At 37.4% G+C, this 12,962-nt stretch overlaps 1 protein-coding gene across 9 annotated transcripts in view; it reads right to left on the bottom strand.

Annotated features, from left to right (window-relative positions):
• PCBD2 (pterin-4 alpha-carbinolamine dehydratase 2) overlaps positions 1-12,962 on the bottom strand; it is a 46,443-nt gene that overhangs the window by 13,437 nt on the left and 20,044 nt on the right. For 2 of the 9 annotated variants that reach the window (XM_023531932.1, XM_011362340.2), the window contains one exon: positions 11,102-11,207. The exons of 4 other annotated variants lie outside the window; for them this stretch is intronic. The gene's annotated coding sequence lies outside the window, so the exon portion shown is untranslated. Of the gene's footprint in view, positions 1-19; positions 26-11,101; positions 11,208-12,962 lie in introns of those variants that run through there. 3 more of the 9 variants (XM_011362339.2, XM_011362338.2, XM_011362341.1) reach the window with 2 other exon arrangements.

The raw sequence follows: 12,962 nt of genomic DNA, 5'->3' as shown, positions 1-12,962 counted from the left end.
AAAAAATAAATTTCACTACATTAAAAATTTTTTTTCTGTATGGCAATAAAAAAACAACAACAAATTAAAAGACAAACAATAAACTGTATTTGTAGTACATATTTCCTTAGCATATAAGAGCTCCTACAAATTAAGAAAAAGACCAAATGCTCAATTTTTCTTTAAAGGGCAAAGGACATTAGAAATAACAGAAATCAGATGGTTCTTAAACATAAAAACTGCTCAATCTCATATATAATAAGAGAAGCACAAATTAAAACTAGGTTATGTGTCAATTATATCTCATAAAGCTGTGGGGGGAGCTAAGCTAAACCAACAGTTTGGCAAAGATCAAAAAGTTTGATAATATTCTGTTGAAGACATAGGAGAAAAAGTACTCTTGTACAATGTTAATATAAACTGATAATAATCATAATAGAAGAGAATCTGACAATATCTATCAAAATTTAAAATGTCCATGCCCTTAGGGAAAAAAGACATGTTTTTTTGGCCAAACAATTCCACTTCTAGAAATCTGGAGACACACTCAAACATAAATTATAAGAATGGTCACTGCAGCACAGCTGGTAATAGCCATGGACTTGAGAGAGCCAAATGACCATCAACAGGGACCTGACTAAATATATATTACAGTACAGTATATACCCTGGAATACTATGCAGCCATTAAGAATAATGAGGAAACTATTTATCCTCTGACATGGAAGTATCTCCAAGATACATCGCTAAGTGAAAAATAATGCGTAACAATAGTTTATGAACTGTATTAAAAAGGAAAGAAAGGAAACTATATGCATTAATATCTCTGGAACAAGCCATGTGGAATTAGTAATAGTGAATGATGGGGAGGTGGAGGAGGGATTTGTGTGGTTAAGAATCAGGAACAGGAGAGACTTTTACACTCTTTGGTACCTTTAGAATTTTGTAACATGTATTTTCCTGATCTAGACTTAAAAATTAGTTTGAGGAAAAATGAAGAAAACATGCAAATGAAGGTCTCACTGCGAAGGCAGCTGGGATCCTGCAATATGTAGCCTGGTTCATATTAAAATATTTTGGCTCATGTTAACTTCTTAACATACCTGTTTCGGTGGGTTTTTAGTGACAATTTACAGCATAGTTTGTCTATGAGCCATGTTCTGTTGAGCCACGGCCATTTCAAACAAACATATGGCCAACAAATAACATATAATGGCTGATAATAGTTTCAGTCTTTCCTCTATTGCAAATTACAAACATTTTATGAATAAGTCAATGAATGCATGATGAAGTATGACTTTTTAAGTCACTCTGCCATTTTAAAGAATGTAAGCATTACAATCACAGTAAATTGGGCCAATGAAGTTTGTCATTTGGAAATCTCCAAACCATCAGCAATTAAAAGATTTTTCCATGAATGCCAAATCAAGTACAAGTACTCTTGGGGAACTTTAATTTTTCTTAAAGTTCCTTTTGTTTCATTTTATTCCATGAAAATATGAAAAACGATTGGATGCACGAAACCAAAACGAAAATCCTGTATCAATCTGCGAAATGTTTAACAGCACCCTGATTTAAAACGCAGCTTCAGCCAAATAACATGTATGATTTATTAAAGTTCTAAGACATAACTTCTAGCACATATTTACAATATGAATCTTTCATTACTCAGAGCAATCCTCTTTGATACATGTTCTTTAAATCAGCTGCCTTTTATATTTTGATTGTAGACTATTTTAATTATGCACTAAAAAAGAACATATCTCCCACTAAGAAAATGAGCACCAGCGACTCCAAAGTAATTTCCCCAGTACAATCTCCATTAAGCCTCTAAATACTTCCTTTACTAATTCAATGAATTAGAACTCTATTGTTTATGAATCACCTTTATGTTTGTAGGCCTATAACTCTTCTTTTACAAAACACAATTGCTATGGAAGGAAATGATATTTATGTCTGATTAGAAATGAAAACACTATTACATAAATCAGTTTGGGCATTTCTTCACGTCTTGAAACATGATCGGCAATTTAGTCTAATTGGTGATCAAGGAAACTATCTTGTGATCAATTAAAGTAATTACCAGATTCCGGCAACACAACCTACCTTAATTTCAGCTAGAGTCTGCACTTCTTCAACTTTAATTAAAAATAATGAAAATTATTAAGCAAAATGCACAGCAAGATCATTGCCAAGCACGCACATGTCACAAAACAGGACCTTCCCTGGGTGTTGGTGACTGATCAATCACATAAACATTGCTTGGTGTACCACGGAAAGGCGTTCTTTTCCCCAGAATATGATTACATGTCTCACCATGACTTTCCCGTGGAAAACACTGTTAAGTGCTCTAGCCACTGCAAAGAAAACATCAGATCTTAATTTGCAGGCAACGGAAGAATATTCTCGACTGGCAACATGAGAGCTGTGAAGAACAGATCCAAGCAAGGATGTATTTGACCCATGCTTTTTTTTTTTCTCCTGTCCTTTATATTTTGAGCACAGTGGTCAACTGCAAAAATTTTAAGGCCAGAGACCTAGGTTCAAGTCCTAGATCTACTGTTTTAAGGCCAGAGACCTAGGTTCAAGTCCTAGATCTACTGTTCACTAGCTATGTGACCTCAAAGAAATTACTTAACATTTGAAATGAGCTTCACTTTCCTCATATGTAAAAGGGGGCTAATTCACATAACATATTTTATAGTATACAGGGCATTCTATTAGGCACTCTGTTAATGCTAGTGATTATTATCAGCATCAACAGTTTAACATTATAGTGTCTAAGGCCTGGAAAAGAAGAATTCCTTTCTGAACCTAGTATAAGAACAACTGGAAGGTCAAAGAAATTCACTTTTACAAGGCCAAGAAAACCAGAAACATATTTAAACTGTTTCTCTAAGTGGGCATCCTCATAGGAAGACTTCCGGTAGAACTGGCAATCTGTCAGTGAGCATCTTGGCCAAGCAGGTGACTCATGTCTCCCTGAGAAGCCACATGAAAGGCCTCACATGAGGACCATTCCTTAAGCAGTCCAATGTGTCTGGGCCACTAGTCTACCTGCCTTCTACTAGATCCACTGCAGAACACAACATTTCCAATAACTCGGGCCAAGAATATCCAACTCTGAAATTAAAACTGGCTTCCCCCGGCACTTGAGACAATGTCCACAAAACTACTGAAAGAGCAGCCTGTTCAACTGTGCTCTAGGCTGAATTAGTGCCTCTTCGGCTAGTGATAAGTACACCACCGATGAGAGGACATGCTCGCCTCTAAACTTTACCTTCAAAAGCTGTACTCACAGAACCGCAACATTTAGAGCCTTTTTAAAAGTTCTTAAGTCACCATTTTTGGAAGTTACCATAATATTCTAAATAGCCATTTGGAAAAAATAAGGCAGCTCTTTTAGCCAATTACATGGTACCACCTTCGAGATGTACTGTTAAACAAAAAATCAAGGTGCAAAACAGTTTTTCTTTGCAGAATTAGGATTTCTCATTAACAACAGTAAATTTCTCCTGCCTTCTCAGGCTTGGAAGACTATCCTCCAAGAGAAGTCTACTGGTATAAATCCACTCTTCTCCCGGCAGCAGTTTAACCAACATAAACACCTCTACACACTGTTTTACCTAAGAGCTCTTTATGCCTGTTCCATTTTTAGTGAAAATTCTCTAACTAGATAGATTTCACACAGCTGATGTATTCCGAAAAGGCATTCTGAGAATATCCTTTCCCTGAAAAGACACTACTCACTTCCAAAATCCTCTGCACATAAGTTTAAATTATATTTCCCCACAACATCATCAGCTATCATTGGGCAGAGCAACAGCTCAGTTTGATTAGCTCCTTCTAGAATTTCTCAACAATCCTTCAGTTTTGCTCTCTCGATCAGCACATTTCACCAGTTTTCAATCCATCCTTCCCCCATAAAGCAGAATGAAACACTCGTTTCAAAATCACCCCAAGAGAAATCCACCAGAGAAGCCATTTACCCAGAGTTCCCTAATGTCAAAATAACTTCTGGTGCCTCGTTGTTCACTGGAGCTGTTCATTCTTGCCAATCAATTGCCTCAGAAAAATCCAGTTGGAGGTTTTTGTTCCTAATCTGCCAATAATCCACATTTGCTGGCTTTCAGGAGTCTTACGAGGTGAGAAGTATTGCAGAGACTACCAAAGCGTTCTGTTTGTTTTGTTTTAGCAACCCCTTAAGAATCAGAATTTAAGCTTCTTGGTATTGTCATCAATACCAATATAAAACTTACAGAAATTCTAATTTATATAGAAAAATATCCCTAGGCTTCAACTTCATGCATCCAAACCACTAAAATATATGGAGTATCTGACCAAATACATTTTTAAAAATTGAATAATGTATAAAATGGCACTCTACTCTCTCCCTTTTCTTTGTAACCAACTGGCTCCTTTTAAGAGATGCAACTTCTACTTACACTATATCATTCTAGTTTATATCTGACATGAAACTATTATTATAATAAAAGGAATCCACGTGCACCTAATTTTAAAAAAAGAAAGAGAGGAAAGGCAGAAAGGCTTCTGCTCAAATCAGAACACATTAAATTAAACCGAGTCAAGATCCTGTGACAACAGCCAAAAGAGGAGGAAGGGAATGAGGGCTCAGGCAGAAAGAATGTAGTGGGGCACTGAAAAAATATTTTAACGAAATAAAGCAATACCTAATTTCGTTTAATGGTAAATTAAACAGTTAATACATTTTCTACAAGCAGTATACATTTTGTAGAACAGTCTCATCCCACTTCGCATCACAAAATACCTGACGGTATAAAAAGGTCTGCACAGCATCAACAAATTCCTACTTAACCTTTCTTTTACTTATTTTTAAGTGGAATCAATTCTACTTTTAAGAGTTTTGAAGTAGTTTTGGCAACACTGACGGCATTTTCTGTAAGAAAAATACATCACCCAAATATTCGAGCCCAATCCGACATCCTGATAATTGCAGAGGACCTCCAGTGATAGTCGGCTGCAATGCGTCACTAGAGGAAAACAGCCTGCCAGACCCACTTCTCAGAAAACGGTGCCAATCCAGAAGAAGCACGGTGAGGAAAGAGACCATCTCATAAGACGTCTGTATTTATTTGTTCCAAAGTACACACCCAGGTTGTGAACTTGGAAAGGTCCCTGAACCTGTCAGAATCTTTAGACACTGAGCTGAAGCAAGCCACAATATATTCAGCATTTATCCTCAACCTGCTATGTTGAGGCTTAAGGAGAGATCTATTCTGACCCTTATAGATTGAAACTAGGTACTTTTCTGTTTTTGTGTTTTAAATATTACTAAAGAATAAAGAAAATTCTCAGGGCTGAAGGCACATAGAGAGTAAACCAAGCTTAGCACTTACCCTGTTTTTGGTATCAAAAGACTCACAAGATCTGGTGGGTTGTATCACTGAATCCTGAAAAGTTCTAATCCCAGCTGTCTCATTCTATGGCCTTTAGTGAATCCTAAACCTCTCTCAACTCTCCTAGTCTCTGTATATTGGAGGCTCTACTACATCTTAACTTCGCTGTATGAGGTCTCATAAAAACTTACGGAGTGCTTCGTACAGAACGTGTGCTACTGTGGAACACTGAAAAGGTTCCAATTTGCCTGAATCCTACACAAAGTAATTTTATGCCACTTTTTTAATCTAGAAATTTTATTCTATGTAGCCAAATAAACTTAGTTGCATCCTGAATACAAATGAAAAATTATAAGTCTGTGTCAAAAATTCACAAATAAGGCCAATAACTCAGAAAACAGTAATGAACGGAGGAAACATTAAAAGAATAAATGCTCACTCACTTCTTTTTTGCAATATTCCAATATAAATTACCTTAACTTGAGCTGTTAATCAAGTAGGGATTTTTGGATTTGGGTTTGTTTGTTTGTTTTGTTTTTTAATAATTCACAAAATCCTGAAAGAAAAAAAAAAGGTTTGTTTTCCTGAATGGATATAAATGGGAACATTTATTTTCTCCTCCTTAGAGCAGGTTCCCATTCAGTTCTACCACAGAGCAACTAACTACCTTCTCTCTGTGCAGATGAGGGCTGATGGGCCAGCAGCACACAGCAAAGCTCCATCTCTGCACCTAAACCCGCACAGCGCATTCACAATCCCATCAGAGGAAAAGAACGCACACCATCCGCTCTAAGACACTGGGACAAAGAAAGAACATAGGAATCGATGAAGCAGGAGTACTTGGCCATTCTACACAGATGCTAAAGAGAAATTCTTCCTTTTTGCTTTTAAAAGTTTATAATTCCATACTTTATGCAAATCATATTTTATATATTAGGCAATAATACTTGAGAAATACTTGAGTCAAATTAAAGGCTTCAATAGCCTTGCCAAAAGCACTGTGATTTTCCTATAAAAAAATTATTCCAATTTGTTGATCTTACATAGGATGAAACATACTGTAACAATCTTCATAATTTATGTCCTGTTGGGACACAATGATTTAAAGTAACATAATACAGAGCCGCATCATGGCTAATCTAAACCACCTGACCAGATAAACACCAGCTTCCCTTCTCTCTTCGGCAAGGGCATTTCTGTTTATTGTCATATCATTTCCTCATTCTAGGAACATGCAGAATGAATGCAGCCAACCTGCATTTCAGTGGGAGGCTGAGCTGGCCTTTCCCATGTCAGGAGGTTTGTGCGCACACAGGTACCAGTACAATGTCAAGGGCTTACAAGACAGAAAACAATCCAAGAATTCCAGCCTCAAAATCATTTACAGCGAAGTAAATATGGATTCATCCAGTACAATATGGACCAGGTGTGGTGTTATAAACCACAATCTTTTGGAGATTTTTTTTTAAATGTCACTGAAGAGGTAATTCTTTAAAACAAATTATGGGGCTTACTATGAACCAAATTTTTCTAAATGCTTCAATCATGCCTCTTGCCATGGTCACAGGCATTCATGATCTGATTAACCAAGCTGAAATGCCCAAATTAACCAACATCTTTTGGGGGCAAGGAATCTTGGTAGAAGAGAAAGACAAAGAGTTCATATGGCACTAACCAAGGCCATTTCTGGAACACAACTGCATAGACGGATTTCAAATGGCGAGGATTCTCTGGGGTCCAAATCCCTTCACCATCCTCATACACGCTAACCTTACCGGGCAGAGGGAGGTTTTTAGGGGGACTTAAGGGAAAGGTTTAAAGTTTCAATTGTGAAAGGAAAAGTGCAGAAACACATGTGTATTCGGCAGATAACCATTCACTGAAAATATTTTAAATCAAAACAAAACGCCTGTCTGACCAAATTTTTATAAACTTGGTTAGGAAAGAGGAAAACAAACACTTGTTTAAGGGTGGTTTCAAATACTGCTTTCTGCTATTACTGAGAATTTTCAAAGCTCTTCATGCTCCATTGGAAAATGGCTCTGCTTCACAAGCTCTTCTGGTCAGTCTTGCCAAGGAAATGGTCTGATACACTTGATTACAAGTTTATCAATTTGCTTACCCAGGCAAATATATGTCATTATCTTTGTCCATAAAGACCAGTGTAAAACAGGATTCCTCCACTGAAAGAAGGAAGACTACTAAAACACAATTAAAAGAGACAGGCCTAGCAGATACTAGGCCAGTCATCCCTACTCCAGCTCCACTGAGGTCTCTAACTCAAGAGTACCAGTCCCAGAATGCACACAACCTAAGCCAACTTGACTGGTACCACTTTGCAGTCTCACAGGTATCTACACAAGAATGGAGACAGCAAGTATTTACATTTCCGTCACAAACTGGAGCCTTTTGACTTGGAAAATTAAAGGGAAAATATCATTTTGAAGTATTTTTTTTCAGGTAACAGACATTCAGAACTTGGGTTTGAACTTAACGCTGTGCAAAAAAAATTGTAAAAATTTAAGGTAATACATTACAAATCTGTAGTATTATCGGTGACATTCCAAGTTAGTGCTATCAATGGTGAATTTTGGTGAAAAGTGGGTCTTTTTGCCCTAAAGCACTCACAACCTGGACTGAGGCCCCACTGGCTAATTCATGTTTCCATGATCTTTGCACTTCACGTACACCCTCCCAGACTTCCAGAAACACTCTGAAATCAGCTCATGTTGCTCTGAAGTCATGAGAGCTCAGGTCACATGGGTTACTCTGGCCTCACACATGGGTAGGGAGTCTCTTATGACAACGAACCCTGACAATGTGACTGTCCTCAAGCTCGGAGCTTCTCATAATCTTGAACCTTCAATTTTCATTAGTCCATATACCAGAGGGTTATGCCAGTGATTCCATTTTTGGATCTATACCCTAAAGGAACTCTCACACCTGTGCACAAGAAGACCCAAGGATGCTTGTTACAGAACTTACAATAAAAATGAACATCAGAAGAATCTAAATGTCCATCAATAGGGAAATGGATAAACTATGGTTAACTTATTTAAATTTTTACTTAACTTGCAGAGGAACAGAACATTCTAAAAACACATCTACTATATCAGAAGCAGTGTAATGAGATGAAAAGAGTATCAGTCTAGGAATCTAAAATCTAGGCTACATGACTTGCCTGGGTTGAGAGCCCCAGCTGGGTACAAGGCAATGATATGTACCAACCACATGCACAGTGCCCTTACACAAACAGTAATGTTCAATTAAAAAAAAAAGAGTATTAGGTAATAATAACAACAGCAGCATCTAGTAGGCACAAGGAACAGGATATCTCTGATTACTTTCTGATTGTTTTGACATTAACCATAAATTACTTTATCATTTACATGGAAACACTTGAGTAGACTCTTTTCTGATCAAGTAGCACCTTCTGAACATAACTGATTCTTGCTGACTATGGATCTTAGTGTATCTCGGAGCCTGAGATACCACTGATTCTCAATGTTTACTTCTGTGGACAAAAGGAAAAAAGGGGAAAAACACAATGGGCATTTGTAAAATGACAAGTCCAGGTCAGGCACTCACTCCACCCCGTGACTAAGGTTGATGATCCCTATTTTACAGAGCAGAGAACTGAGGCTCCGAGAGGATAAGTCACATGCCCAGAGTCACACGCCTCATAAAAAGTGTGGCTGGGGTTTGAATTCAAGTATGTCCAACTCCAGAGTCCCCTCGTGTGCATTTAGGACAAATCTCTAATGTCAAAATATACCTTTTCCATTTACTTCTTTTACCTAAATGCTAACTACAGCAAAAATAAGTTCCCTGTAATTTTTATTTTAAAAATTTGATTACAAGAGAAAAATAAAGCATTACAGAAGGTTTGGAAAGAGAAAAACATATATTTTTTGTTTTTATTTTTTCCCTGTGCCCTTTTTTCCTACAACTGCCATGATATTTGTTTATTGTGCATCCTGAACCTTCTTATAACATTAAAACATCCTCAGTTTCCATGTGGCTCCTGGTCTTTACTTATTTTTAGAAGCCGCACACTCTCACATAGAATGGGTAATTTCTCTTTTAAAAACTATTTCATGTAAATGGGTAAATCATGAAGAAGAAAGATGTATACCAAATATATCTTTTTAAGCCAGACCTTCTGAACATAAAGATTCTTTGAATTCCCTACCAATACACATTGCTAAGTTTCAGGGGCAAAATTAGAAGAGTAACTGTATTATCGGTGGTTTATGAAATAAATGAGGTCTTTTTTTTAATCCTTTTTTTCAACATCCAGTGAAAAAATTAGATAATATGATGAAGTCTTCTTTAGCTGAGCACCTATTAAAACCACCAAATAGTTCAGGTGGCAAAAATCTGCTATGCCAAAATCATAACAACTGAACCCATGAGAACCCCACCCACTGAACCGTGAGACAACAGGGACACTGCCATCAAATTCTCCCGTGTGCAGGCAGTGTGCCCTGTGGAAGGATCCCTACAGATTTCTTCTTTGGGACCCAAATTCTTAACCTCAAATACTTCTTCCAGACACATGTGTGACTAGAGGCATGCCAGCCCACTTTCACACTCAGCTATCCTATTTGTCCAGGAAAGGCCCACTCACTGAGGGGCTATGAGAAGGCAAAAGAATCAGGATGCAGGAGAGCTTTATGAACTTCTATCTTTAGTGCTTAGACAAAAAGTACGGTCAGTCCTCTGTATCCATGAGCTCCACATCCACAGATTCAACCAACCACGGATCAAAAATATATTTTTTAAAAATCCCAGAAAGTGTCTTTGCAGTGATAGGATAGTTCTGCATCCTGGCTGAATGGTAGTTAACAATATATAATATGATTTTTAAAATTCAATAGCCTTATACACCAAAAAAGTACATGTGAAATCTAAATAAAGTCTGTAATTTAGTTAAAAAAAAAAAAGAATCCCAGAAAAGTTCCAAAAAAGCAAAACTCAAATTTGCAACACACCAGGCACTACCCTTAATCTACATGAAGCTGCAGCCTCTCGCCATTTCCCAGATCCTCAGTCTCTCTCCAGCACTTATTTGAGCATTGTTCACCTTAAGTCTTGCCCGTAGGCTGTTTTATATAAGAGACTTCAGCATCCACAGATTTTGCTCTCTTCAAGGGGTCCTCAAACCAAGCCCCATGATATTAAGGGGCTCTGAAATGATCTGCATCTTACTTTTCAAAATTATGATACTGATAGTTTCATAATGAAGTCAAAGTCCCATTACCCTCCTGGTCTGCCTAATCTTCCTCAAGCACCCAGTGCAAACTTGGGGGCCATGACTACCCTCCCTGGTGTTCTGCAATGTCTTCATTGTAACCTTGAGAATTAGCACCAGTTGCAAATCTAGGGTTATAATAAAACAACAACAACAAAAAAATACACTGAGCTCTGAATATAGAAAGTAGGCATGAGGTCAGAAATAAATTGGGGGTGGTTCTGAAAGAAATGGACAATCCAGAGAGCCACATTTCATAAGACCAGCAGGGCTGGGACGAGCAGAGGCTGCAGCAGTTACCTGGCCCAAATCTCTGAGGCCTGGAAAAGCATGCCTCACCATTTTCGGTGTGAATTCATTTTCTTTATAAAAGAGGTGTTCTGCCTTAACCTTAAATCTCTCTGGGCCCATGCAGAATGTTATGGAAAAGGGCCTGAACAGTCCTGTGATACAGAAAGACCGAGAAGGAAAAGTGTGCTTGAGGTACACACCTAGCACGCCCACCTTGGATAGTTACTCCTCGCTCGGCCTTAGCTTCACGATAGGACTCCTCCCATTGTGTGACGATGCCCAGCATAGAGATAAGGTCTGCATTTCCTGGTGATTTAGGAAAAAAAGAAGATGAAGAAGAAGAAAAGATTCTTCTTATAGCACAGACTGAGGTCTCCCTAAGCCAGCAATCATATTGTTTAAAAGTGATGGTTTTGATTTTCATGGTAGTTAGGAAAGAATCTACAGTTCTCTCTCTGGCATCAATGACCTATTTGGGATCTCAGAAGTGTTTTTACAAGCTCCAGTAAAACTTTAAGGTACTTAAGTGTCCAATTTATCTTTGTTTCACATATTGTGAGAGCAGATCCCAAGTGACAATGTCTGTCCCAGCCTTTAAGGAAGAGCACTTTTGAACTTCTTATGTTTCATTTGTTGCCTTCCTTAGATGCATCGATCATTTTAGGCCTGGAGATTGTGTCCACACATGATGGATGCTGCACAGGATTTTGGCAGTCCCTGTTTTTTTGCACGGACTGGGGCACTGCCTCAGATTTCAGTAAAACCCCTTCAATGATGAGGAAGGTTCCGGTGACCCAGCAGATGTTCCACACATATTACATGAGCTTAACAGGATATAGATACAAAGTTCTAAAAATTACAGAATCTAAAAATAAAATAAAATAAAATAAAATTTGAATATAAGAAAATCAACAACTATATTAACATAAGCTTGTAACTGAGGTACAAATTCTATCCAGCCACCTTCTGTTTGTGTACCACTTTCTAACAAGGTAGGGCAGCACGGAATGATGACAGCTAAAAGAAATTCACACATGCCTAGTTTGAGAAGGTTCCAGGTTGGTGTTTTCTCTCAAAATTCAATTTTATTCAGTATTTTCTTTATATATTTCCTTTATACAGTAAATATGGTCATGCATATTCCAACCCTGATATTTTTAAAGACTAAAAACACACTTATAGTAAGGGATTTAAGAAAAACATGCTCACAAACCCAACACTAGAGAAAATGAAGGTTAAATTAATATAGCCAGTATTTATATTATTCCAATTTATATTATTATTTGCTTTATATTTAAGCAAAGTACAGGTAGGCCCTACTTTATTAAAAAGCTTAAAAAAGTATAGCTAAATAAAGAGATTTTTTTTGGTGTGGCACCTTTCTTTTGCCACTTGTAATTTTATGAGTTAGTAATAAATTACTTTGGTTACTCAAAATAAATGGGAAATGGTTTGGGTTTTAATGTAATTTTTTAAAAAGGTGGTAATAAATTCCTTTAATAGCATTCTAAATATAAATATATATTTTAAAAGTAATTAAAATTTCTAAATTTAATGCTTGAATTTCAGACAACGTTCAAGCATTCCTAACTTCACAACCTCCCAACTGTATACCTTCTCCATGCCCCCCAATACTACCTAAGCACCAGCCTCCCAGCCTATACCCACACAAAACTAAGTTTATGGTTAATTTCCATTCTAAGTCAAACTCTAATCCAAACTCTAATCCTGTGTTCACAAAGTACCCCACCCAACACACTACCATGTAAAGAGTCTTTTCTCCAAAGTAGGAGGGTTCACAAAAGGCTGATGACACTGGACGAATAGTGAAAATCAGCTATAAAACTCAAAAGTTCCACTGATAGCCATACCATATTATAGACATAAAATGGTTAGTTAGTGAAAAAGCTACTTCGGTATGGCTCTGCTGCCATTTCTTAGTGAGAAAATGACTTTTAAAAGCTAGTCAAGGCTGAGAGGCAAGGCTAATAAGGCCACTGCTGGCTCCACTCCGGTACCCAAAGTCAGCAGCAACAGAGGTAGATCCTGAGACATGCATCA

The sequence above is a fragment of the Pteropus vampyrus genome, unplaced genomic scaffold (genome assembly GCF_000151845.1).
Source record: "Pteropus vampyrus isolate Shadow unplaced genomic scaffold, Pvam_2.0 Scaffold74, whole genome shotgun sequence".
Lineage (NCBI taxonomy): Eukaryota > Metazoa > Chordata > Mammalia > Chiroptera > Pteropodidae > Pteropus > Pteropus vampyrus.
Note: the sequence above shows the minus strand (reverse complement) of the source record. Positions and strands in the feature narration are given on the sequence as shown.